Source organism: Maylandia zebra, linkage group LG12, assembly GCF_041146795.1.
Source record: "Maylandia zebra isolate NMK-2024a linkage group LG12, Mzebra_GT3a, whole genome shotgun sequence".
NCBI classification, from domain to species: Eukaryota; Metazoa; Chordata; class Actinopteri; order Cichliformes; family Cichlidae; genus Maylandia; species Maylandia zebra.
In genome coordinates, this window is record NC_135178.1 from 27,892,682 (window position 1) to 27,920,069 (window position 27,388).

The 27,388-nt window shown below is 39.6% G+C and overlaps 1 protein-coding gene across 11 annotated transcripts in view; it reads left to right on the forward strand.

Annotated features, from left to right (window-relative positions):
* gpat2 (glycerol-3-phosphate acyltransferase 2, mitochondrial) overlaps positions 1-27,388 on the forward strand; it is a 182,434-nt gene that overhangs the window by 17,818 nt on the left and 137,228 nt on the right. The window contains exon 1 of one of the 11 annotated variants that reach the window (XM_076890993.1): positions 26,075-26,164. The exons of the other annotated variants lie outside the window; for them this stretch is intronic. The gene's annotated coding sequence lies outside the window, so the exon portion shown is untranslated. Of the gene's footprint in view, positions 1-26,074; positions 26,165-27,388 lie in introns of those variants that run through there. 11 annotated transcript variants of the gene reach the window in all.

Consider the following 27,388-nt stretch of genomic DNA (forward strand, 5'->3'; position numbering starts at 1 on the left):
ACTCTTTCTCATAACTGTCTTCATTCTGCCTCATTAGGGTTCCCTGACTAATTGAGATTATTCTTTAAGGCTGTATATTAGAGTGAATTTGCACTGATATGCCTATCCATTTTATACTTCAGGGGGCGATCGTGGCTCAAGAGTTGGGAGGTCGCCTTGTAATTAGGGCTGCCACAAACGATTATTTTGATAGTAGACTAGTCACCGATTATTTTTGCGATTAGTCGACTAATCAGATCATCATCCATTGAACGTAAAAGTACAGCTTATTGCACTAGCAGCATCTGCTCTTATATAACTATCATTAGCTTACAGCTTTAAGTGTTTAAGGTCTGTGCTAACTAAAAATAAAGACAAGATGATAGTTAATTGAATTCTAATTAAATGTGCAGATTGTTTCGGTGGAGTTTAATAAACTCAGCCGATTTACTCAGGAACAAATAAAATACTGAAAAAAGCCAAACAATAACATTTTTAAGTTATCTAAGTGACTTGTATATGTTTAACCTGAGTAGGGCGGTGGGTTTGAAAACGATCTGCCGGGAGTCCGGTGCTCTCATGGCCCCCGGCTAGCTATCGAGCTAGTGGGTAACAGACGCCTCCGAAAACGTCGGAGCGCTTTTGAAAATATGTGGTGTCTTGATAAACTGAGCAGATATTTGAGGTTTACACAGCTACATTCTCGCCTGAAAATATGTTAAACGTTTATTTTGTGACCCAGAAAGAATAATAAGAGTAATATTAAAACTAACTAGCTGCCGCCATTGTTGACAACTGCGCTGGGCCGCGCTATGAATTCTGGGACACAGTTTCTTCTTCTTCGGGGTTTAACGGCAGCTGGCATCCTTGTAGATGCAGTGCTGCCATCTTCTGTTTCAGTCCGTTATTACACTCTTAAATCCTGCTACTTATTCCTGCTTTTGGGATCTTACAAAGCTTCAAATGACGCGTCGACTATTAAATCAGTCGTCGACGATTTTGATAGTCGACGTAATCGTGACTAGTCGACTAATCGTGGCAGCCCTACTTGTAATCGGAAGGTTGCCGGTTCGAGCCCCGGCTTGGACAGTCTCGGTCGTTGTGTCCTTGGGCAAGACACTTCACCCGTTGCCTACTGGTGGTGGTCAGAGGGCCCGGTGGCGCCAGTGTCAGGCAGCCTCGCCTCTGTCAGTGCGCCCCAGGGTGGCTGTGGCTACAATGTAGCTTGCCATCACCAGTGTGTGAATGTGTGTGTGAATGGGTGGATGACTGGATATGTAAAGCGCTTTGGGGTCCTTAGGGACTAGTAAAGCGCTATATAAATACAGGCCATTTACCATTATTTACCATTCATTTATACTGGTTAACTGCATCTGGATTGTGGGTATAGAGCTGCCCAGATCTTACTTTTTCCTCATCATTGCCTCCAGCTCTTCTGGGGGGGATACTGAAGCATTTCCAAGAGCTGTGATCTCCTCAGATCATGGCTAAGCTCCCGTTGCCTCCATCCCTTAAACACCTAAACACCTTACCTGTCGAAGAGGCAGAAAAGAGCAGTGCAGAAGACAACACACTGAACTTGCCGTCTATTGATGTGGCAGGGTAGCAATATGGAAAAACTGTAATTAGCATAGAGGTTCAATAACTGACAATCTCTCAGATCAGCCAGGCAATTATTCGTAATCACATCCTCAAGTCCCCCAGTGGAACAATATAGTCCACAGAAGATGATGGTCTCTGTAGATGGTGGACCCACACAAAGATGGCTCCACATAGTTTTTCCTGTTCACCGGGTGATACTTCCATCCTTGGTGAGGTAACTGGAGTTTGTGATGCTATAAAAGTTGTCTTTGGAGTCACACCTGTACTCGAACTAGACGCTTTTCTGTGTATCGCACCAGAAAACATTTGTCCTTCCTCCCCAAGAGTCCATTGGCCTGGACTGACATAATGATTAGCACACTAGGCTTCAGTTTGTCTTTTTTGCTTTCCCTGTTTTATTCCACAGAAAGGGGCTTTTTAAGTCTCTCTCTCCCTGGCCCACTTCCAGTCCAGCCCCTGCACACTGTAACTCTGTTTTTGTGCTCCCATGGAGTTGCCTCCAAATTAAGTTCTGTTCCAAACAAACTAGCCATAAGCAGAAGTGGCCCTCCAACACAAAGTCTGCATCAGCCAGGTTTACAAAACACACACACACACACACACAGTGAAGGTGCAACACCTGTTTTTGTTCGAGTCAGCTCCACACACGTGCAGATATTAATGTGTTAAAACTGATTATCCTTTCAGAAGAACACACAGAATTGAACCGTGCCAGTGTTCAATGTTCAATTACAATGCTTCCCTAAATCCTAAATAGGGCCTAATCATTGCAGAGTGTTTTTAGTCTTAAGGATTTTTTGAATGACGACAGATAGTAGGATTTTGTAAACAACAATAAAATTAAAACAGACCAGGCACATTTTGAACACTTAACAGGCGTCTTAATTGTTCTATTTGATAGTATTGTGCATCCCTTTAGATACCAAAGTTTCTGTTGTTCTTCAGAGAAAGGTGAAAGTGTCCAAAAGGTCATACAAGTAAATTCCCTCTTATTGTGAATTCAATTAGCAGCTACAGTAAGACTCCACATGCAATTACACTTGTCATGGTGGGTGTATAGGCTGGATTGGACACGCACGCATGCACGCGCACACACACACACACACACACACACACACACACACACACACACACACACACACACACACACAGAGCCACTCTTCATCACAAAGTGACTGTTTGTGTTTTGACTGGCCACCATCCTGCATCGCACAAACATGGTCATGATTTCTCTCAGTTTTCAGTGGGCTGCATGGAGGCAGCTGACACAGTCCAGCTGAATTCTGCCTGAGCCCGACCCTTAAAGCGGGCCAGGGTATAAAAATCAAACACACTGGACTTAAGGGATCAGATATGCTTTTGCACATCACGGATGCGTGTCAAGCCCCTCATTTAGGCTCAAGTTACCTTGGAAAGTCCTAGCAGGGGAATCTTGCCCCTGATATTCTAGGTGTCTGAGCCCATCCAACGTGGTAAGGGACACGGATGTATTTTTCACAGATGAATACCCAGAATTGCTGAAACTAGCATTGACTTGAATATCTTATAATCTTAGTCGCCACATGTCCTTACAGGCTAGTTCAATGTAAAGATGTGTTTCTCTAACAGTTTTTAACCTTAATTGTACCTAAGATGAAACATACTCTAACATACACTGGTCCTCATTTGTAGCTGGATAAAAGAGCAGCACTCCACTAGCCCGCAGAAGCTGGATTATTACAAAACCACCTAATTTTTCATTCTGCATGTAATGTGGCCCAGTTACTGTTGTTTACATTCTTTCACTGACAATTAGCATTATTTGCTGCCCTCACGTTGACATGTTATCCTTTTGTGGACATTTTTGCTGCATTCCCATGACATTAATCAGCTGCTCTACAGGGCTCTCAACTTTTTGTTAGCATGTGTGCATGCTTTAGTGGATACTTGTTTAAGTGCGCTAATGGCATATTGCTGTGTGTCATGTCCAACCCCAGTGGCTGTTTTTCGTCTTTTTTTATGCGTTTTTTCCAGCGTAGGGCTTTCTTTCCTCTAATCAAGCTACAGTAGAGTGAAAGGCTAGTTTTCCTTAGACTTTATTCAAATCACTGTCGGTGATATGAAATGTAGCTTTCCATGTATAAATTGTTACTCTAAATACATTTTGCCATTTGTCTTTTATTTTATGACTTTTACCTTTTTTTAATGGATTGGTGACTGTGTACTTTGATTTTTAAACATTGTCTATGTTATTTTAACTCTTTTTAATTAACATGTAAAACATTGTTCACATTTGACATCAGTTATGACTATTTGTATATGGAATGCAGGAGTAGATTATCCTTATGCTTTTGGGTATAAGCAGTCAAACTACTTCTTCTGCAGGATACCACTGCTCACCTTTATGGATCGGGTGAGTAGTGTATAGGAATTTCTTTTACTTATGTATTAATCACATTATTTTATTGTTTAATGCCTTGGTGCCACTGGATTTTAACAAGTCTCACACTCATACATTAAGACAAATGGTGGGGGTGTAGTAAGGAAGTTGGGGGAAGCAGACAACTCCACAGGAAGAGTCTTTTGTCTCTTTGAGGACTCTGGTAGGTAGCAAGGGAGTGTGAACCTTAAGGTGTGAAACAGCTGTGTACTGCTTTTTGTTCCTGAAGAAGGTATTTAACTGAGAGCCATGCTAGGCTCAGGAAGACTCTGCTGACCGTCTGCCCCGCGGTCATGTAGGCTCTCCACAAGCTTGGTTGCCTGTTCTTCGTGTGTTTTAATTAAAGGATGTTAGCTACCCCTCACCGCTCGTCTGCAGGCTTTATTTAATGGAAAACTTCCACAACAGTAGTAAACATTTAAAGCAGCCACAGTTGTGGTACTGAATCAACTTGCTTCTTGGATGCCCCACTGTGGGATTATGCTGGAGAGATTGCGTATCATTTCTGCCCTGAGCTCAAAACAAAAGCTGCAGGTAGAGGCTGGGCAGAAGGACCTGCCGCTCCCATGGCCTGGACCTGGATAAGCAGGAGAAAATGAATAGTTGGGTGGACTGATAGATGGATAGCACAGTTATTTTGTTCCAAAGCCTGTGCTGGCAGGTTAAGAATGCTTATCATTGCCTTTTTTAGATGAGGAAGCACAACCGAAAGAAAAAAAAGAACAAACAAAGCCAGTAAATGGTTTGCTTATCTTTGTGCTTTTGTGCACCATAATTACATTTTGTAGCAGTTCTTTGGAGTGACTTTTCCTGCTGTTTACATCAAAATATAGGCAAAGTCTTGGAGTGAATTCAGAAACAGGCAGGAGATAAACATCTTAATGAGAGGACAGACACAACAAATGCAGTTGGTTCTGTGGGCATGAGCACACTAAGTAATTTGGTGATTGTGAAAATGACGTTAATTGTATGCTGTGGTCTTCTCAGTGTCACGCAGAAGAGTAATTTGAATGGGATAAGTCATAAAAGACAAGAAAGCACGAATAAAGCCATGGGACCCTTAAAAGGAATAAAGGCAGATATTAAAACTGTAGGGGCGGTAATATTTCTGTATTGCATTATATTTTAAGATGTTCCACGTAGGATTGTCCACCCCCATGCAGATATGACATTGAGAATTATTCCTTCCAGTCTAATTCTTAGAGTCCTTACAGTCTAAGGAGCACAGGAATCAGTCACAAAATGACTCTCTTGTCACACATTTTGTAGCAACTACAATATCACTTTTATAACCAACACAAGGTTGTGTTGATTAATGTGGTACTAAAGCATCCGAATTAAATAAAGCCACTGACGTAGTTCTGAATTGCAAAGCATTATTGGAATCAAAGTAAATTAAAGTGATTTTTATTGTATTAACACCGATGCTCATAACCGATTCAATCACTAGCTATGCGTCATTTTACGTCATTACTTGCCTGGAAGCTTGGAAGGCAGAAATCTAGCTCTCATTAAGCTTGTCATTATCTGATGTTCTATAAATTTTAAATGAGCTTTTTCAGCATGTTAGTTAAAAAAAATATTACTAGTCCAAATAAATGAGAAGTAAAATTAAAGTCTTTAATGCAGCAAGGTTATTTAACAAGCTTACATTGGCTTTTGCAAGCCAGGATGTTAGTGTGCTTGAAAAAAGACCCAAAAACACAATTTAGATGTACTTTTACCTTCCTGCTATGCATGGCATTGTTGAATTGAACACAGATTTTTACAGAAATTGGGCTGTTGTTAAACTTAATTGGTTCTCTTTCTACAACCCCTGGAAATAAACTTGAGCAGTAGCCTCAGTGAGGGTGATAAACAGAGCAAGGTTTTAGACAGGATTGTTGTGTTGTCTTACACAGAGCGTGTTGAAGAGGCAGAAAAGCTGTGCTTGCTGTAGAAAATCCTCCAGAAAGATATAGGTTTTTCCAATTACTTGCTTTTGTCTTTCCTTTCTCGCTCTCTCTTCCCCTTGTACAGCAGTGATTAAATTGGCTCAGAAATGTAATATCAGAAGTTTTAGTTAATTCAATTCTTTTGAAACAGAGGCTGTAGGCTAAATCCACTTTCTTTCAAATAGTAAATTGATGATTGTTTTTGGCATTTTTCATCCCAATGATTTTTTAAAAACGTATAATGGAGGAGACATGGTGCAGTATGAACAGCGCAAGGTAGCAGATTGGACTGTAATGGCATTGTTTATGCTACGTTGTTGTTGTTAAACTATTTTTGTTTTTGCATGTAGTAGTTATGCAGCCTTTTGAGGGGAAATGTTTATTCATAATATGCACAGGGTTTTATTTGTTGCTTAATTTCCCTCTTTATTGGATTTCCATTGTATTGATAGTTAAGGTGGTATTTAATATGCATGAACAATTCTCAGTTGGAAGACTAGTTTATTGAAATTTTAGTTAAATTAGAGTTGCTTTTTCTCCTGCAGAGAAACGGGTGCAAAAGAGGGTTATTTATGTGGGATGGTGGCTGAAGAGCTAAAACGGAAGTGTTTTTCAGATTAAGGGAAAGAGAAGCTGACACAGCACAGACTTAGTGAGGGGAGAAAGCTGTGAGGACAGAATAAGCCAGCGCAGACAGTGAGGAAGGGAGTAAATCTGACCTCAAGAGGACTGAGAAATTGCAAAGCCTCTGAGGCTCAGAGTAGGGATGGAGGGATGTTGATTGATGGGGGAATGGCTAGTCTGTTGTTTATCACTGGAGTTAAGATCCTGTTAAGTAGCCATATGCTGTGATGCGGGAGAAGAAAGAAGCAGGCAGAAGAGGGACGGGGAGGGTGTATGAGAGGAAAAATAATAGTAAGGTGGAGATTTAGAAGCTTACAGGCACATGATATTAAGAATATTGACAATATAAGGTCATATGGCAGAAATAAAGTTGATGTGAGACTTGGCACAAAGATTTTGTGGCTTTGTGTTTTTTTTATATGATATAATTTCACTTCTAGAAATTGTATTAAGCAGCCAAAAGTTTGGCCAGTTGCTTCTATTATATTCATTCAGACACAGTGGGCATATTTCATTTTCACTGCCATGCCAATCCTTTTTCAGGATCTACATAGTTATTTATTTTTTCTTTCTTTCTTTCTTTCGTTTTTTTTTTTTTTTTTTTGCCAGCAAGATTTTTTTTTTACTTTGTTGCAACCAATACCATATTTAAGGGGCTGCTGAAAAAGGGTTTTATTTTTCCTGCATGGGCACCACTGATGGGATTTATTACATAATTTACCTGATTTAAAATACAGAAGATTTGAGAAATGGCTTTATATTTTTGAAAATATTGCTTCGAGGAGGCATGTTTGTTAAGCTATACAGCCAGCAAAGCACAGCATGGTTATAAAGTAGTGCAATTTAAAAAAACAAAACAAAAAAAACACAACTGAATTTCTCTTACATATTGCTTCCTTGGCTGTCTTATGGGGCACATAATAGTTTTCATAACTGAAGCCATGGTAATATATTTTTGTGCTTTTTTTTTCATAAGTCCAGACACACATGAATGCCATATAGGAAGAGGCCACATTTTTTGGTACACCTGTTCAGCTGCTACAGATCGAAGCAACTCATTGATTTAGTCATGTAGATGTGGTCAACAGGACCTGCTGAAGTTTAAAATGAGGGTCAGAATGGTAAAGAAATTTGAAGGTGTGGTTGTTGATCACACACATTTTTTTGTTTTGTTTTTTCCCCCCAGAAACTGCTGATCTACTGGGATTTTCCTGCACAACAATTTGTAGGTTTGATTTCTGTAGATTCTCAGTCCGCCCAGAAAAGGTAGCCTAAAAAGCTTAAAAACAAAAGCAGCTGGTCTTCAGCAAACTTGTCTCAGGTGACCTCAATAGGTCGTGTGATAGGTTGTCTGAGGGGTTTCACCATTAACTTGGGTTATGATAATGTCCCATGCCTTATGTTTTTTCATACTTTGGCTCATGTGGTGACTCACATGATCGGCACCATGAGGAAATCTCTAAAAAAAAATAAATAAATAAATAAATTTGAAAATTTGTTTTTAGAACTGAAGAAGTCTCTTGGATAATAGAAGTCCAGTTGCCTCTTCTTTAAGCCCTTAAGACATGTCTAGGTTTTACAGAGAAAATATAGAGTGGCAGTTCATTGGGCATGTTTTTGGTGCCAAAGGTCAGGTCAGAGGCGAATGGCCAGACTGCTTTTGAGCTGACAGAAAGGCAACAGTAACATAAAATAACCACTTATTACAAATAAATTATCCAGATGAGCATCTCTGTATGCAGATTTGTTAAAGCAGATTGGCTACAGCAGCAAAAGACTACACCAGGTTAGGGCTGGGCCATATCATACCGTTCACGGTAATACCGGGCAATGATAAGAAAATGAAAATATAGCTATAGAATATGGGTAAAACGTGCATGTGCAGTGCCTTTGTTTTCATAAGCACATGGCGGAAAAAGCATGGCGGCAACAGAGAATGAGAATGGCGAAAGTGGATCGTTGAATGAAACGGATGAACCAGAATTGGTTTGTAAAAATGCTGCAACTTCAGTGGTGTGGAACTGGTTTAGCTTTTCATCCGTCAGATACACAACAAGGTACTATTTTTGGTAGAGCATGCTAGCGGGCCGTCGTTATTACGTGTTGTTTGGAAAATACGGCACACTTAAAATCAATCCTTTGATTTTTTTTTTTCTGAAAATCGACAGTGCCCCTTATGATCCTGTGTGCCTTATGTATGAATTCTGGTTGTTTACTGACCTCAAAACGATTTTATGTCGTACACGGCGCTCGAAAATCTGTCAAATGTTTTAGTACGACTTTGCTAAGCTACGAAGCACCGCTTGATGGATTGTTGGAGCATTACGGCTATCATAGGCAGGAGCCTCGCGGAGTGATACGTACTGTGCTTCAACATAGTATTACTGTATTGTGTGTATATAACCTCTTTTTAAGTTTTGTGGATATTATACATGGTTATGCTGAGGATCTGTCGGCCAGTTTCCACTGGAAATGCCTTTTGGTTAGACTGTCAGCAAGGAATTTGCATTTGCACTGTTACATTTTTATATAACTTTAATGCACATAAAAAACAGCCGCTTGTTTAAGTGAAAATACATTGATGTTTTTTTGGGGGTTTTGCACTAATAAAGTTGTGGAGTTGTAAAGTATTTTGTCTAGTGTCAATTATATCATCAGTTAATTTGTTATCGCAAATTTTCAAATGTATATCGTGATAAATATTTTTGGTCATATCGCCCTGCTCTACACCAGGTGCTACCCTTGTTAGCTGAGAACAGGAAACCTGGCCTTGAGTCCAGCATCTTTTCCAACATAGGATTATATTATGTCTCGATTTAAAATTAAACCAGCAGGCAGAATGAAGATGTTTGTTTTCTGTTTTCTTTTTTGTTTTTTTGACCAATCTCTCCAGCTTCTTTCAACGCAGACATTCATTTCAAAGTTTGCAGTGGGGCAAGCGTGGCCCAAAAGCAGCATGAAGGGATACTTAATTAGGGGTATGAATGGATATTAGGTTGATCAATTTCCTGTGTTCAGCAGACCTACGTTGAGAGTTAATGATTGCTCATTAAATGTGGCTCTTTTCTCAGTGTTTTCATTTTAGTAGATGCAAATCTGATGCTGTTTATCTCCATGAATTTTATCGCTTATAACTTAGTTTCCAAAGTCAATAAAAGTGACAGAGTGTGTGGGAGGTTTCATTCCTTTGAGTTCATGACTAAACAAACATTCTCAGCAGTTATTTTCTTAGTTATGACCTCTGTGGTTTCAAACTTTAAATGTCTCAACAAATTTTGTATAAAGTGCCATAAAATATTCTGACACAACTAAAATTCCAACAAAACCAATCAACTGTAAAAATTTTCATCGCATGTTTCCCCATAGCACCAAGATGAAGTTTGTCTTCTGTGACATTTTGACAGCTACTTGATAGCCATGGAGTTTAGTATGGATATTCTTTGCGTTAAGCAATCTCCAAACAGTACTGTGGGCTCCCCAAGGGGAACTAACCACTGGGGAGCTCCTTCAAAAACAAACTACCTTCTTTTTCTGTGTTTGCAGTCACACTATGCAATAACAAGTAAAGTGAAGTTTAATGATGGATCGCAGGATGTGAATTACAAGTAACCATACTACTTGATATTCTTAGTTTCTGGGTACTATTCAGCTATCCTTCAAGGAGCTCACCCCACTTAACAACTCTGAAATGACTTCACCTACAGTACCTGAAACAGAATTGTGACCCTGCAGACCCTGTTTTTGTTAGGTTGAGCATGTATCATACAAAATTGCAGTCGTTTGATGTGTTTGCAAGTTTCTCCTGTTTGTGGAGTACTATGTTTTCTCACAGCGCCACACATCTTTTACACAATGCCTTTTACTTAGCATGTTTTCTAAGTTTGTTGTTTTTAACAGTAGTTGTTGCACATCATGTTCTTGTAGATGCTGGTAAAAACAAGTGAAAATATATACTTTAAGAAAAAGCTGCATACATTTTTAAGCATCCTTGAAGAAAATCAGAGGTTGGCATAAATAGTCATGTTATAATTTCCTTAGTCTAATTAAACTGAGTTCTCCATCAGTCCAGTGGTCTTTGTTTTGTTCTGTATCTGTATTAGTGCTTTGACATATTGGCTTATTTTTCTCAATCAAGTAATGAGAATGACTGATATCATTCTGTTTGTTTAATTGGGTTCTTTTTATCTAATTTTCCGACATGCTAAAATTGTCTTTTTATAGAAATACAGAAATCTCAGTCACAAACTTTTATGTATATTCTTAGTGTTGCACTCAGTGTGACCCATTGCCTGATCTTTTCTAGTTCTCTTAAACTGATGAGGTAATCTTGCTTTTACTGGACTCTTTATTTACCTTTTTGTTTTCCAGTAGGGCTGCCACAAACGATTATTTTGATGGTCGACTAGTCACCGATTATTTTTGCGATTAGTCGACTAATCAGATCGTGCATCCAATGGACGTAAAACGTACAGCTTATTGCATCTGCTCTTATATAACTATCATTAGCTTACAGCTTTAAGTGTTTAAGGTATGTGCTAACTAAAAATGAAGACAAGATGATAGTTTATTAAATTTTAATGACATTTGCAGATTGTTTCGGTGGAGTTTAATAAACTCAGCCTTCTGCTCCTTGCTAAAATATAACAGGACACCGGAGTATATTCTCGAGCATCTCACACTTCTGATAATCAGTTGTCTGCTTGACGTTTACTCAGCTGTGTAAAAACTATAACTTTAATCTCAGCCAAACCGATTTACTCAGGAACAAATAAAATACTGAAAAAAGCCAAACAATAAAATTTTTAGGTTGTCTAAGTTACTTATATATCATGTTTAACCTGAGTAGCGAAAGACGGCGTTGGGTTTGAAAACGATTTGCCGGGAGTCCGGTGTTCTCACGGGCTCTAGTAAGCCTTGAACCCCGGCTAGCTATCGAGCTAGTGGGTAACAGACGTCGGAGTGCTTTTGAAAATATGTGGTGTCTTAATAAACCAAGCAGATATTTGAAAACAGTCTATGGAATTTATCATGTTTTTAGTTGTGTTAAAAAAAATACAAATATAGTTTTACATTGTGTCAGTCAATAACTAAAGATACATTATTTTTTCCCACAAATGCTAGAAATTCAATGGAATTGGTCCTGCGATCTATTTCCAACACTCTGAGAAGCTTTAACTTTGTGATCGTTGAGATAACGGCTCACTCTCTCTCTCTCCACAGAATACCAATGTCATACTTACTCTCGTCACTGCAGCACTTCTACACTGATTCGTTTGAGGCACAGAAGCTTTTCCTTTTTTCTTTTTCTGCTGCTTGAGAAAAAATGTGAGTTAGGCGGGCAGTGCCAGAACCTGGGAGGAAGGACAAAGTCTTCAAATGTATCTGAAAATCCCAGAGGTTTTCCCTCTTTGTGGGTTTTCTAATAAAACAGGTGTTATCCATATCCGTCTGATATGAGAGCTGGAAATTGAGATTACCATTGCTTTGTTCGATGTGAATATAAATGAGGCAGGAGTAGGGATGGGTATCGTTTAGGTTTTATCCGATACCGGTGCCAAACCGGTACTTTTGAAACTGTGCCGGTGCTTAAACGGTGCTCAAACCGGTGCTTAAAGAATGGAGAACACAAAATTGGTCCAAAAACCTCTCATGTTCAGCTGTTTTTTGTTTTTTTTGTAAAAAGATAACAATGTTAGCCTTTTCTGCAGCTATGGGGCATATATGGTATCACTCTTTGCTGGAAGCAGTGCTTAAACAATAGAAAAAAACACAAACTTTGTCCAAAAACCTTTCATGTTTAACAGTTTTCCACTTTTTCTTTGGTCATTTTAGCCTTTTTTGCCAGGGTGAAGGGAGTATCTGCCATCAAACAAGAAGACAGCCGCATGTAGCTATGATGATGTTTGCTAGTTCACCTTACATGCATTAATTTAATAACGTGGTTAGCCTACTCAACGTAAATTACACACGAACAACATGAAGCTACTCACGCAGAGAAGAACGGCTGCTGCTGCATCATCATCCGTCATCATTTCTGCTATGCGTCACCAGGTGTTTCATCGGATTTGAGGTGTTACTTCCTTTGACAGTATCACAGTATCACCTTAAAGCACTTGTTGCAGGCTGCTGACTTTGCATCTTTTGCTGTGAAGTACAGCCAGACTTTGACCCCTTCGCTTGGGCATTTTTAATCTGTAGCTCTGCTCTAAAAGAACTTACGTACCTGGACCCACCTACTATCCTCGGAAACGTAAAATGATTGGCTAGAATTCAAAGTGTATGACATCTCGGGGGAAAAAAGGCACCGAAATGTGCGCTGCTTTTTGGTCTGGTTACTACCGTTTATGTCAGAACCACATACCGGTACCCATCCCTAGGCAGGAGTAAAGTAACAAGACTTTTTATCCCATCTCCTGTAATTTGACTTGGAACACTGTGGTTTCCCTGGCCATCAAGATACACATTTAATCTTCTTTGGCCTGCTGACACGGATAATTTAACAACTGAGTGAGTGTAATTAGGTGTCACACTTAAAGTTATCATGTCACTCTAAAGCATCGTGTTAACTGACATTAAAAGATCAGGCAAGAAGCCTGTGATACTTTAGCCTGTGATACATTAATTAGAATGTAGATTGCATTCATATTAATGTCGTATCAATGTGTGTATGATATAGCGGTTAAAATCAAGATTCCTGATGAATTACAATAAAATTCTGACAAACAGTTTACCTTATAGCTAATCAATATCTGTATTATTTAACATTGGGATTGTGACAAAATATCAACAAGGCTGCATATTTTATTGGTTTACTTACCAATACACGCTTGCCAAAAACAGGTATTTTTATGTAAACGTGCAGATGTTTGAGTTTTTTTTAATTAATTATTTTTTTTATTGGTTTTGGAATTTGTAGATGTTCCCTGTGCTCATTTCTGCACATAGAGATGTTTTATTTGTTCAGCTTACAGGACATTTTGTTCTGATTAAAATTAAGTTATGGCCTGTTAAACATAAAGGTTAAAATAAACAGAATATGCAGATTCTCATAACCATTAATCAACAACCACTGATCCAAGGTCAGCACTAATGATCAAGGAACTGACCTCCCACCCCATTGTTCCCTCGGTGGTGCTAGTTTCAGTCTTTATGCAAATGTACTGTTTTTTAACATTGGGGAAACCTTCAGGTGAGACTGAAGAAGTCACTTGGGTGAGTGACGAAATGTTTTTCCCACTGAAAACGCTGAGCAGAATAAACTTTTGGGGATTTACTAGAGCATACATCAAGACGTCCTATCTGATAAGTAGGAAGAAAATGAGTTTAACACGGAACCAGATATATCTGCCAAAACCTTCAGCCTGTTATGTAGGGCTTTGTGGTCAATGGTATTGAAGGCTGCACTGAGATCAAGCAAATGATCACAGAACAATTTCCTGCATCATTATAGACCCTTAAGAGAGGGGTTTCAGTGGAGTGCTGCTTTTGAAAGCCGAACTGAAAAGGGTCAGAAATCTGTAATCTGCATAATAAAGACCTGAAAAAATTCTAGTAATTTTCTTATAAATGGCAATTTTGAAATAGGCCAATAATTACTAGTAGAGCCAGGATCTACAGGGTGGGCCATTTATATGGATACACCGTAATAAAATGGGAATGGTTGGTGATATTAAAGTCCTGTTTGTGGCACATTAGTATATGTGAGGGGGCAAACTCCTCAAGATGGGTGGTGACCATGGTGGCCATTTAGAAGTCAGCCATCTTGGATACAACTTTTGTTTTTTCAATAGGAAGAGGGCCATGTGACACATCAAACTTATTGGAAATGTCACAAGAAAAACAATGGTGTGCTTGGTTTCAATGTAACTTTATTCTTTCATGAGCATGATGACCATTTTACCTATTACTGTAATTAAGTCAATTGGAGAAAAAGAAATAAATGACCCAGGACACCAAGAGCCATCTTCATAAGAGGAGGCACTTGAGGAGATTTTGGATCTCAAGCCCATCACCTTATTTATAAAGTGATTGAGAAAAATATTACAGTCTTCATCAGAAAGCAACACAGCATTCTGAGATGGAGGAGAAACAATACTGTTGATGGTCTCAAACAGAACTCTAGGATTATTCTTATGACGATTTATAAGATTATTGAAATAAGAGGATTTAGCCTCTTTCACTGACTCATTATATAGGTGAAGAAGTTCTTTGAAATCTTCACGATGGACATCAGACCAGTGGACTTCCACAGACGTTGTGCTTTTTCACAGGAATGTCAAAGACCACGAGTTTGCTTATTTAACCAGGGTGTGCGGGATCTAACAGAGAGATTCCTAGTTTTGAAAAGCACACCCTGATTGAGAATGGCAAGACAGTGTTCATTAAGAGTTGATAAGGAGCTCCGCGCACAGCAAATCAGGATTCCTGCTGCAATGAGCTGTGGCTTTCCTCGCTTTGAGATGACAGCCTAGGTAGTAAACATAAGGACTTGAGGGGATTAATCCAGCTCCCACAAGTCTCAGGCGTATCTTACCGGCAGCAGCCCAGTAATGAAGCTCAAGAAGATCCACTTCTCTCCGAAGCTGACGAAGCAGCACAAAAAAACCGACTCCCGCTTCCTCCAATGAGACCTCTGAAGCAACAACTAGCTGACTGGCAAGAATGGAGGTAAACTGGGTGCTGCGCCGTGCTCAAGTGGAAAACAACCTCGTTTCGTTGACTCTGGAAATTATCCATAGCAGATTTGATCGCCAATAACGCATGGCGATCATATATCCGAAGGGAGATGACACCAGACAGATCTGTAGCAAAAACACTTGCACAACACATAACGTAAACAAACACATGGATAAAGCCAGAGGCACAGCCAAACACATGTGCCATCTTGCAAGCAGCCATCCCACTTTCTATCACAGTGAGCTGTGACACCTGCAAGAAAGTGTGTGTAAAAGGGGGGCATGGAGTGTACTAGACCACATTGCATTAAAAAACAACAACATTATTTTTCAGATTCAAAGTGAAACATTTTGTTTGTTAATAAAATTGTGTTTACACACATACACACACCAGTCTCCAGGATGCAAACTTCAGAATGCTGATATCCTGGCTTTTCTTCATTGGAGCCACCACATATTTTTAATGGCTTATAGATACGCAAACATGCTCATTCACTTGCACACTTAAACGTGAAGACACACATGCACAAAAACACATAAATGAATAGACACCAAATCCATGTCACCCAGGAGATAAAAAACACCGTCAGAACTCTTTTTGCCTCCAAATAATGTCAGAAGCCTTCCAACAAGTCAGAGTATGGGGATTATTATTTTATGCCTTAGTTTGGGTTGCATGTGTCCCTTATTTTATTTGACATTACTGTACTTGAGATAATTTAGATGCACAATTGATGCTCTGTCATGGTTTGTGGTTGTTTCATCCAGAGGTGTTTGGGATCTTGTTAAAATTGATGGATTTAAGGGCACAGGAAAGATACCATCAGATGATGCAGTGCCATTATAGTGTTCCATAATATGTTTTTCTATCAGTCATGGATTGGCTTGACCTCAACGTTATTGAAGCAGTATGGGATCAACATCCTAAGAAGAGCTTTGAATGTCCTTGACAAAGCCTGGAGAACTATTCACTGAAGACTACTTAAAAAAAATTAAACCAAATATTGACTTTCATGCGTGTCAGAACTGTAGAAACTAAGAATTGTTTTTGCTTTTTACATACTGTATTTCTATATGTTTCAATAAATTGCTGTACCTATTTCCTATTTTCCAAGCAAAATGTAAAGAAATAGATGGTTCAAGACTTTTGCACAGTGCTTTATGTCCCTGTACTTTTAGACTGAGTGGTGATATGTGTTATATATCTCAATATTTTCTGCATGCGAGCTATCACAACCACTTTTATTCAAACAATTTAAAATATAAAATGTATGAATTTTTTCGTAGCCTGTATTTCAAAGCAGTCACTTTCTCAGTCAGGAGCTGCTGCAGTTTTCAGGAAACGTTGGAAAATCATATTGCATATTTCATTATAATGTTTAATATAATAGCAGTTTTGCTGGGGAAAAATGTTTTTACTCAGTATGGGGTATTTTCGTTTCTTTGAAGTGAGGTTGTATGAGATACTTAAATGCTTGGTGTATTAATTACGCTGGATTGCGGCACACCACCAAACAGGACTGCCAGCTGGCACAATGTTTTAGGTTTGATCAACAGCAAAACACATTACAGTCACCTAAAACAAATTAAAAGCCGTTTAAGAGTCCTTTATATTAATTTTCAGTGATTCAAGTGCCAGCAGACCCCTTTCATCAGACTGTAGCCATTACACTCTCTTCAAAGCCGCTGCAGTCCATTGCCAAAAACAGTAATTTTACCTTGCAAAACGTAGAACCTTTACATGTTCTGTGTCGTTATAGGTAATAAGCATCATATTTTTCATAGGATAGTTTCCTTTCCACTACAAAATATTATGCTATGTCTGTCTCTATACTGCATGTTAAATTTAAGAGCAAGCTTTAAATTGTATATGTATAGTGGAGGAGGGGCTATTCTGTGTTAGATGTTATTGATGTATATTGACATAAATGGTGGTGTCTCATTTGAAAATATAATATCTTAAAAAGTATATTATCCACCACAGATACAGTACTGTGCAAAAGTCTTGAGTCATCACTCTGTTCTTTATATTGTGCTAGGAAAATTAGAAATTGTTGGAGGATTTACAAATTTATATACAAATACAGTATATAAAGCAAAAACATTTTCTGATATATTTCTGATGAGCTTGAATGATTATATTTGGTATAACCACCTTTATTATTTAACATAGTCTGAACTCTCTTAAACAAGCTTTGTTTACATTTTAGGATTAGTTCTCCAGGCTTCTTAAATCATATTTCATTATATGTCAAGATGATACCACCTTGCTTCTTTAATATTGAGTTGCTGTCTCTGGGGAGCCCAGTCCATGACTGATAGTGTTCCACTGTGTGTTTTTGTACCAAGCTGTGCTTCTACTGCATTGGTTGTGTGTTTGGGGTCATTGTGATGCTGAAAAATTAAACTGTTGCCAGTTAGATGCTTTGCAGATATAGTACTGCATAATTAAAATCTGACTGTACCTTTCTGCATTAATAATTTTGACAATTTTGACAAGATTCCCAACACCACTGGCTGAAATGCAGCTCTAAATGATGACAGAGCCTCCACTGTTCTATACAGATGGCTGTAGACACGCTGAAATTCTCTCCTGACCTTCTCCATACATACTGAGGACGGCTTATACAAAAAAAAGTCAAACTTGGGTTTGCCGTTCCATGAGTTGTTTTGTAATTTGGCATACCTCAGCCTTTTCTTGCTGTTTCATAACAATGACTTCTTGACAAACACTTTCAGGTATTGTTCATAGCTAGTTGTTTAGGCCAGCCACTTCTTTTGTCCTGCACTTTTCCACTTTCCTCAGATTTATTTGTAAGGACACCCTGCACACTATACTGAGATTTCGTAAATCACCTTGTTGATGCAAAAATATATATATTGTTCCTGTCAAACTATGTCGTCTTTGGCATTTTTCATAGATACAGCTAAAGAAATATGAACCAGTTATGTGATGTTTACATTTTACTAAAAACAATGTGCCTAAATATACAGTTTAAAATTGGTGCTTTCCAAAATGTTGCCTATTATGTATAGGCGCATCACCAATTCATCCCTTGAGGTAGTGTTTATTTGTGTTGCTTAACAAACACTGAAACCTTCTGATAAAGGTCAGGTACAAGGACTGGATTGAAAATGAGTGAAAATGCATCCATTGCCCAAAGAAAACCTGAAAAAGTTTCAGAAAGCCTGGAGAACTATTGCTCAAGAGCAATTATAAAATACAAGAAAGCCTGGCATCTTAAAAGCAAAGTATAATGAAATAAGGAGTGGCTCAAAACTGTTGAAAAGTACTGTATAATACACTTTAATCTGAGTCTTCTTTTCTTTTTTGGATTTATAGTGTTTCATTGTAGATATTGGATGTAAAGGACTTTTGTTCTTTTGCTGGATCTGCTTTTAAAACCAGGGGTTGAACCAGGTTGTTAAAGTGCAATGCCTAGTCATCTGAGTTAGTTCATTGTGCTTAATATGGATACTATTCCTTGGATCTCTCACTTATAAGTGTTGGTTGATTTGTTAAGCTATTTAAACAGATCATAAGTGATAGGTCTTTTAGTCTTTTCCTCCTCACAAAGGATGTGAAAGAAGTCTGAATACTGCATGGAAAAAAGGATGCTTTAGAAAGAGAGAAGACCTTTTATGCTTGATGTTTAATTAGCAATAATTTGAGAATTTTGTTCGTCTTAATTTGCAATAAAGCTTAAAGTTGGTAAATATCTCCTTGTTTAGAGACCTTTTGCTTAAGAGTATGCAGCATTACACTGCATTACACTGCAGCATTACACTGGCACGTACATGCCAGAGTTAGTGTCTTTATTTATGTGGGACATTGCGGTGTAGTTATCAGGTCACATTCTCTAACTCTGTCAGCTACTCGGGCCTGTGTGTCGTCTGCAGCACCTGCTGTGTATCCCAATCCCGAGGCTGCGCACGGCTCTGCTTATCTGCAACCTCTGTGACAGTGTCAGTCTCTTTGTGGCTCTGTACTAATGGTTTCCTTTGAAACATAAATTAGACTTGAAAGAAGGGAGAGAACGAACACATGATTGAGGACTGAAAGGTACAGAGAGAGCTTGATAGATTTTTCCGTCATTAATAATACAGATTGTCTTACCACAGAGCCTCTATCATGTAGTCTAATTACATTGATTTTGTATGTCAGTCAAGTATTTTACCAGAGTGTAGCCTTCATTCGGTATGCATGTTGTGTGCCTGTTGTAGAGAATTAGCCAGGTCAAGCAAAGGGCTGTCAGAGGACTTTGTAATTAAGGACTGTGTGGCAGCAGCATGTTTCCCATTAGGGCACCAGTATCACATCCCAGCCATGTGAGTCAGCCTTGGCAGTCTTGCCCTGTTTAATAGAGTTAAACAGAAACGCTTAGGCTAATTATCTACATCACTGATAGGATTTGCCTGTAGCAGTCACAGTATAAAGCATCAACAGCTATCAATTGAACAGAAATGATTGGGAAGAGTGTAAGTTTTAGTCATGTGTACCTTTTTTTTGCACATTAATGTTCACAAAATGTAATTAAATTATTTTCAAATTTTTTTTTTTTTTAAATATGCAGACTGCACTGTTATTAGTTGCATTTTGAGAGACTCTGAAAAAAACTATCTCCGGTCTAAATTAAATCAACAGCGATCTGATTTCAGAAATACTACTCTGAAAGAACATTTCCTTCTCCTCATTTTTTTTTGTTGGTGTTTTTTTTAATATGTCCAGTTGTGCTCCTCCATTCTCTCGGTCTGTCTTTTTGTCATTCAGCTTGCTGTGTTGTCTCCAAACCCTAGTTTTTCCTCCACCATTGTCTGTAATGTTCCCAACAGGCCTCGAGTAACTTTTTTCAATTGGGCTGCAATTGTGACTGGCTTGCTAATAATGCCAGTGTTAACAATAATGCATTAGCTGGCAACCAACAAGTGTAGTCTGCCGTTTTCTAGTTTTGAGAATCCTGCAAGTCCATATGGGAAGTCTTTCTCTTTTCCTTTAATAACCCTGGGGCCATCTGGCATTTTGAAGAAGTATTTACAGAGACATTTAGATGGGGACTCCATACTGTAGCAGTTTACTCATTTACTTAGCATGTGAAAGTTCATTGGTTCAATTCCAGTTGGAAACACAAATTCCTTTTGGGGTTAGTGTCCAGACCGCTGCCAAATAAAACAGAGTTCCCCACCTGTAACGAACCCCTTTTGGGAAGAGGATGGAAATGTTTTGTGTAGTTGAATCCTATTTATTCTTCAATGTGACATTTGTTTTTATGAAAATGACAAAAGGACCTACAACTTGGTGCAGATCTGGAAAAAAGTGTCAAGTGTTTTATGAATGTGCATTGAATTCTTAAACTTTGTAGGAAGAAATGTACAAAATGAACCATGTAAACTGTTAATTATATTCTGAATTAAATTTGCAGTTGGCTAAAATCTAAATGACCAACACTAAATCAGAATAGGATGGAAACATGGCAGTCTGACTCTGAAAATGCATCCATACAGGAATAGACTAGCAGTGATATAGTGACCAGGAACTGAGGAATGCTAGTGAAATTCAGCTACTTGCACCAATCACAGGTGACATACAGCCCTGTGGAAATGGAGTACAAAGCATGATGTAATAGCTTGTAGAGTCACCTTTAGCAGCAGTTACTGAAGTAGTCATTTTCTGTATTACTTAATCAGACTCTTAATCAGACCGCATTCTTGTGGAGGAATTTTCGCTTACTCTTCTTTTAATCAGGTTGACATCTGGACTTTGATTCTTTTCTTTAGTCCGTGACTCTGTGGTAGATTTGTGCTGTGCTTGAGGTCACTGTCCTGCTGCATGACCCAATTTCACACTGTGGCTGTATAACATGCCCAAATCATCATCCATCCTCTACTGTGCTTGACAGTTGATGTGAGATATTTGTGCTGATCTGCTGTTTGTTTTTCACTTACTGTGGCATTGTACATTATAGCCAGAATTCTTCATTTTGGACTCGTCTCTGCAAAGGAAAGATGTAGCTTTTGGGGTTTTTCCAGTTTCTCTGAGCATTCCACAGTCTGTATGGGGTGAATTTAACGAGGTGTGTTCTCCTGGGAAGATTGTGGCATTCTATTAACACATACCTAAATGTGCCAGAACAGCAAATTGCAAAAAGTTCTGCTTTTATAGAGGTGGTCACAATTTTCTGTAAGGAATAAAGATATACTTAAATTTCCACAGGTCTGTGAATTGTACCCTTTCACTAGACAGGGATATCTATCCAACTCAAGACTGGGTATCTGTGATCAAAAAACCATCAGCTAAAAAGTGATATGCAATGAGTAGTGGTGCAACGGATCACGGTTGATCCGTAATCCGAACCGATCCCACTCCATGGTTCGGCATGCACGTGATCCGAAGATTCGAAAAAGAAGGAAAAAAAGTATGTGTATGGTGCGCGTGGTCGGTCTGTCAAGCAATAGTTATGGCCAGTGCTAGCGATCCAAGTGGAGGAGCAGAGGAGTTTGCAGCATTTAAGCAGCCCTTTGCTCCCCAATCCGACCGGGCTAAAGCTACTACAAAAGCTACTGGGGTGTTTAGCTGCAGACTGGAGGCCGTATTCCCTTGTGCAAAACAAGGGGTTTAAACTATGATGAACGTGCTTAAGCCACGCTATGATATCCCGTTGCGCATCCACTTCAGTGACAAGATCGTACCCAGGCATGTATGAGCAGGAAAAGTTTAAAGTTATGGCTGAACTGTCCAAGGCATCTTCTGTTGCCCAACTACAAATGGGTGGACCTCTAGGTCAACGGAAAGCTACGTGACTGTGACTGCTCATTATATCACAGCGGAGTGTAGATACAAAGCCCTGTACTGCCCTATATTGCACCTTAATTTCTTTTTATATAATTGCGTGGAATGAGTCTTAAGTTGAATGCTTTTTTTCCCCCCAACAATATCTTTATTATTTTTTTTACATTTTAATGACTTACAAACAGTCCAACATTCTAAATACTACATGAACATACACTCCTCTCAGACAGCAAAAAGAAAACAAAAAAGTCATCAGATTTGTCACTCCGTTAAAGGCCTAAAATTACTATTATCCCAAATCAAATGTCATTGCCCTCAGTCCTCGTCCTCCTCAGATAATACAAATCCTTCTACAAAATTCACAAATGGTCTCCACACCTTTTCAAAAACATCCAATTTCCTTTTCAGTATACATGTTATCTGCTCCAATGGCGGGGCGTTATTTAAGTCAAAATAGTATCTTCAAGGTTCTTTATTTGTCACATGCATAGTTATACAAGTATAACACACAGTGAAATGTAGCCTGACACGCTCCTCGACATGTGCAAAAATGGGGGGGGGCTGTAGAGGAAGAACATTATTTATTTATTTATATATATATATATATATATATATATATATATATATATATGTATATGTATATATATATATGTATATATATACATGTATACATTCTCCGTTTTGTGGTAAGCTTTTCTTTGGCGGTCACTTCTTCACCCTGACCTGTCTTATTTGGCTCAGCAGAACTAAAATATATATCGTGTTGCTTTTACACACACACTCACATAAGCTCAGCGATTCTCTGCGCGATCAACCTCTCACATGTTTAAGCTGCGGGAGATTTCATGTTTGCATAGTAAGCTAACGATTAATAAGACGATGTCAGAGGAATTGGTGCACAAATTATCATCACTCACAGATCAGTGCTGTCGCTCTCTATACACAGTTCGCACGATTGCAAAGTGAAAGCAAAAAAACAAGCGCAAATTCAAACGCGATTACAATATGTCACATATTGACAGTGGCTCACCAATGCCAATGACATAATTACCCAGCTACATTTCTGAAAGAATGCAAAAGCATTGACATATATTTTTCCTTCCTACAATAGCCGGACGGGCAGGGAAGAGATAGATTTTGGTAGCCCGACTGAAAAAAATCGCTAGCCCCTGGACGTCGGGCTAGCGATATTGCAAGCCCTGTATCTGATTGAGGAATCACTCATCTTTGGAAAAGAGAGTTTATTACAGAGAAATGTCTCTTTCCAAAATAAAAGCTATACTATCCGCTTCTTCTGGGCTATATTCTCAGCAGCATAAGGAGAATCATGTGCTAACAGCTGTCTAAATGACTCGGCTAAAGTTAGTAGCATGCTTGTTGTTTTTGTCTTTGCACTAGGATGATGTCGGCGTAAATGTGCAGTCATATTCGTTGTGTTCCCACTAGTGCTTTCAGGTTGATCTCGTTGAAATGACCTTAACGCCACAACACGGCAAATCTCCGTTAACGAGCTACCGCCGATCGCCCCGTGCATGGGGCTAGACGGCCAACACGTTAACGAGCTAACTGCGCTAACACACTAGTTCCCACCCATGTAATTGAGCATTGCATGGCACATCCAACATACTGTTTTACTTTAGTCCATGACTCGCTTACCTTCAGGGTCATACGTCACATGAAAACCAAAATAATTCCAAACGCCAGATCTGAATGTTGCAAGGAGAGCTTAACTTCTGTCTTGCTAGCTTGCCCTGCGCTCTTCCTTCTGACTATGCTGTCTGTGTTGAGCGCTCAGTGAATCTGCGTTCGACTACTCCGCCTAGGCTGCACTGTCGAGCGCAGATCCACTGAGCGCTCAACACAGACAGCATAGTCAGAAGGAAAGTTGATAAAATAAATTACAAATGTTGTATTGTTCGATACATATGCGTACCGAACCGAAAGCACTGTATCGAACGGTTCAATATCGATACGAATATCGTTGCACCCCTAATATATATATATATATATATATATATAAACACCCAGCACGCCCCTGCGGGCGGTTTATCCTTCAAGCTCGGGTCCTCTACCAGAGGCCTGGGAGCTTGAGGGTCCTGCGCAGTATCTTAGCTGTTCCCAGGACTGCGCTCTTCTGGACAGAGATCTCCGATGTTGTTCCCGGGATCTGCTGGAGCCACTCGCCTAGCTTGGGAGTCACCGCACCTAGTGCTCCGATTACCACGGGGACCACCGTTACCTTCACCCTCCACATCCTCTCGAGCTCTTCTCTGAGCCCTTGGTATTTCTCCAGCTTCTCGTGTTCCTTCTTCCTGATATTGCTGTCATTCGGAACCGCTACATCGATCACTACGGCCGCCTTCTTCTGTTTGTCTACCACCACTATGTCCGGTTGGTTAGCCACCACCATTTTGTCCGTCTGTATCTGGAAGTCCCACAGGATCTTAGCTCGGTCATTCTCCACCACCCTTGGGGGCATCTCCCATTTTGACCTCGGGACTTCCAGGTTGTACTCAGCACAGATGTTCCTGTACACTATGCCGGCCACTTGGTTATGGCGTTCCATGTATGCCTTGCCTGCTAGCATCTTGCACCCTGCTGTTATGTGCTGGATTGTCTCTGGGGCATCTTTACACAGCCTGCACCTGGGGTCTTGCCTGGTGTGATAGACCCCAGCCTCTATGGATCTTGTGCTCAGAGCTTGTTCTTGTGCTGCCATGATTAGTGCCTCTGTGCTGTCTTTCAGTCCAGCTTTGTCCAGCCACTGGTAGGATTTCTGGATATCAGCCACCTCCTCTATCTGCCGGTGGTACATACCGTGCAGGGGCCTGTCCTTCCATGATGGTTCCTCGTCTCCCTCCTCTTTCTTGGGTTTCTGCTGCCTGAGGTATTCACTGAGCACTCGGTCAGTTGGGGCCATCTTCCCAATGTATTCTTGGATGTTCGTTGTCTCATCCTGGACTGTGGTGCTGACACTCACCAGTCCCCGGCCCCCTTCCTTCCGCTTATCGTACAGCCTCAGGGTGCTGGACTTGGGGTGAAACCCTCCATGCATGGTAAGGAGCTTTCTTGTCTTTATGTCAGTGGTTTCTATCTCCTCCTTTGGCCAGCTTATTACCCCAGCAGGGTATCTGATCACGGGCAGGGCGTATGTGTTGATGGCCCGGATCTTGTTCTTACCATTCAGCTGACTCCTCAGGACTTGCCTGACCCTCTGCAGGTACTTGGTGGTTGCAGCCTTTCTAGTGGCCTCTTCATGGTTCCCATTTGCCTGCGGGATCCCCAGGTACTTGGGGTGTATATATATATATATATATATATATATAAATAATTGTATCCATCTTCGAAACACATCTCGATAACCAAATCTAGTCAGAACATCAAAAAGATAAGGTCACTCGACCCTATCGAATGCTTTTTCAGCATCCAGTGAGAGAAAGGCCCTCTCTGAAGAATTGTTTAGTCCGTCTATAATGTTAAAGACTCTTCTTACATTATGTAGACCTTGACGCCCCAATATAAAACAGTTTTGATCTCTATGAATTACTGAGGGGAGAGTATCTTGCAGACGTGTTGCTAATATAAGTTGAATGTTTTTAATAGGCGAAAAATACTTAAATAAGTTAATACGTAAATGTTAAAATCTTTGTCTTTTTCTTTTTTTTGCTGATCTGAATATTGATCCGATCCGTGACTTAAAACCGTGATCCGATCCGAACCGTGAGAGTTTTGATCCGTTGCACCACTAGCAATGAGCAAATCGCTTTATGTGTGGATGGTATTTAAGGGTATTATCAGATTGGGCATAATTGCCTTGTACCTTTGCTGAGAACGATTGTTCCCCTTTCCCTCTCGCCCACTGGCCTGCACACATTGTATTTAAAGATCTGAGTGCTTCAGTTTGGCTCAGCATCTCTTCTCTCTGCCATGTAGAGTATTCATGATTTAATGTGTTTTGTGTGCGATTTTGGAAACAATAACACGGTGTCCTCTTATCTATCTGTTAATTAACCCAGTGATTTTTTTCTTTCTTTTTTTGTTACCAGAGAGAGCTGTTGTTGAAAAAGCACTGTAGTTCAGTAACATGTTTACTGATCATGAATCCAACTGAACCAAGCCCACCACCTCAAGAGGCCAGGCCATGGTACGCAATGATTTTGTGTGGATTTTGGGGGTCAGAGGTGCTCAGACATGATATCAGTTGCCAAGTGTGAGCACTCCCTAATGTTGCCTACAGTATGACATTGTTGGGTGTGTTGTGAACTCACTGTGAGCAAACAGGAGAGATTTCCCGTAGAAATGATTTGCACACCTGTTCAAAGGGAAGGTTAATTGACTCAGGACATGCTGAGTCACTGATGCAGCATGATGTGCAACAGGAAGAGGTGCTCGGTTCCTTTATGCCATGCCAATTGGCACATGAAGGCCAAATCAGGTTAACTGGACAGGTTAAAGTGTGATTACTCAATGACACATAGATGGAGTCAGAGGGAGAAAGAGAAAGACAGACATATGTTGGAGATAAACAGCCTCTCTCCCAGGGCGGCCTGTTTGTTTTCTATTTTACATTTTACCAAACAAACAGTCTATAAATGGCATTTTTTGTTTCTTTCTCTGTCTTAGAATATCTGGTGAAAAGCCACTTTTTCCAAAAATACTTTTGACCTCATGCTGCACAATTTATGGCATTTTAGTGAGGCTGCAATGGTACTTGTATCCTCTTTCGAGGTTGAAGTAGAGCTCTCTGAAAAAGTGAAGTTAAACTCATTCATCATGTTCGGTAAATCATTCTTCATTTATCACTCAAAAAAACCCTTTATCATATGTGTAATTCAGAGAGAACATGGTTATCTTTATTGCCAGACTAGAAAGTCTTATTGAGCACTCGAAGTGTCTTAACTACAAGTCATATTTAACTATATCGTACATCATACAGTTGCTTCATGCAATACACTTTATCAATATCATTCCTGGATAATTTTAAATCACTGGTTAACCTAACATGTGTGTCTTTAGACTTTGGGAGGAAGTGAAAGTACCTGGGGGAAACCCACAGAGGCATGAAGAATTTGCACACTTGGCACTGAAAGTCCCCACCCAGGAACCTTTTTGCTGTGAGGCCACAATGCTAACCCCCGCACCACAACTCCATCCAATGTCTCTACAATGTCTCCTTAAACAGCATTAAATAACACTATATAATTAGTCCAGTTAAAATGACCAGATGATTGGTGGACAGATTTAACAGCTGGTTTGAAGTCTGTTTCTTTAAAAATGAATTTGAAATTTCTTTAAAGGTAAATAACAAGGTGCTTGAATTTGACTTAAAAAAAAGAAGCTTTTAGTAAGAAACTAAAACTGTTATAGT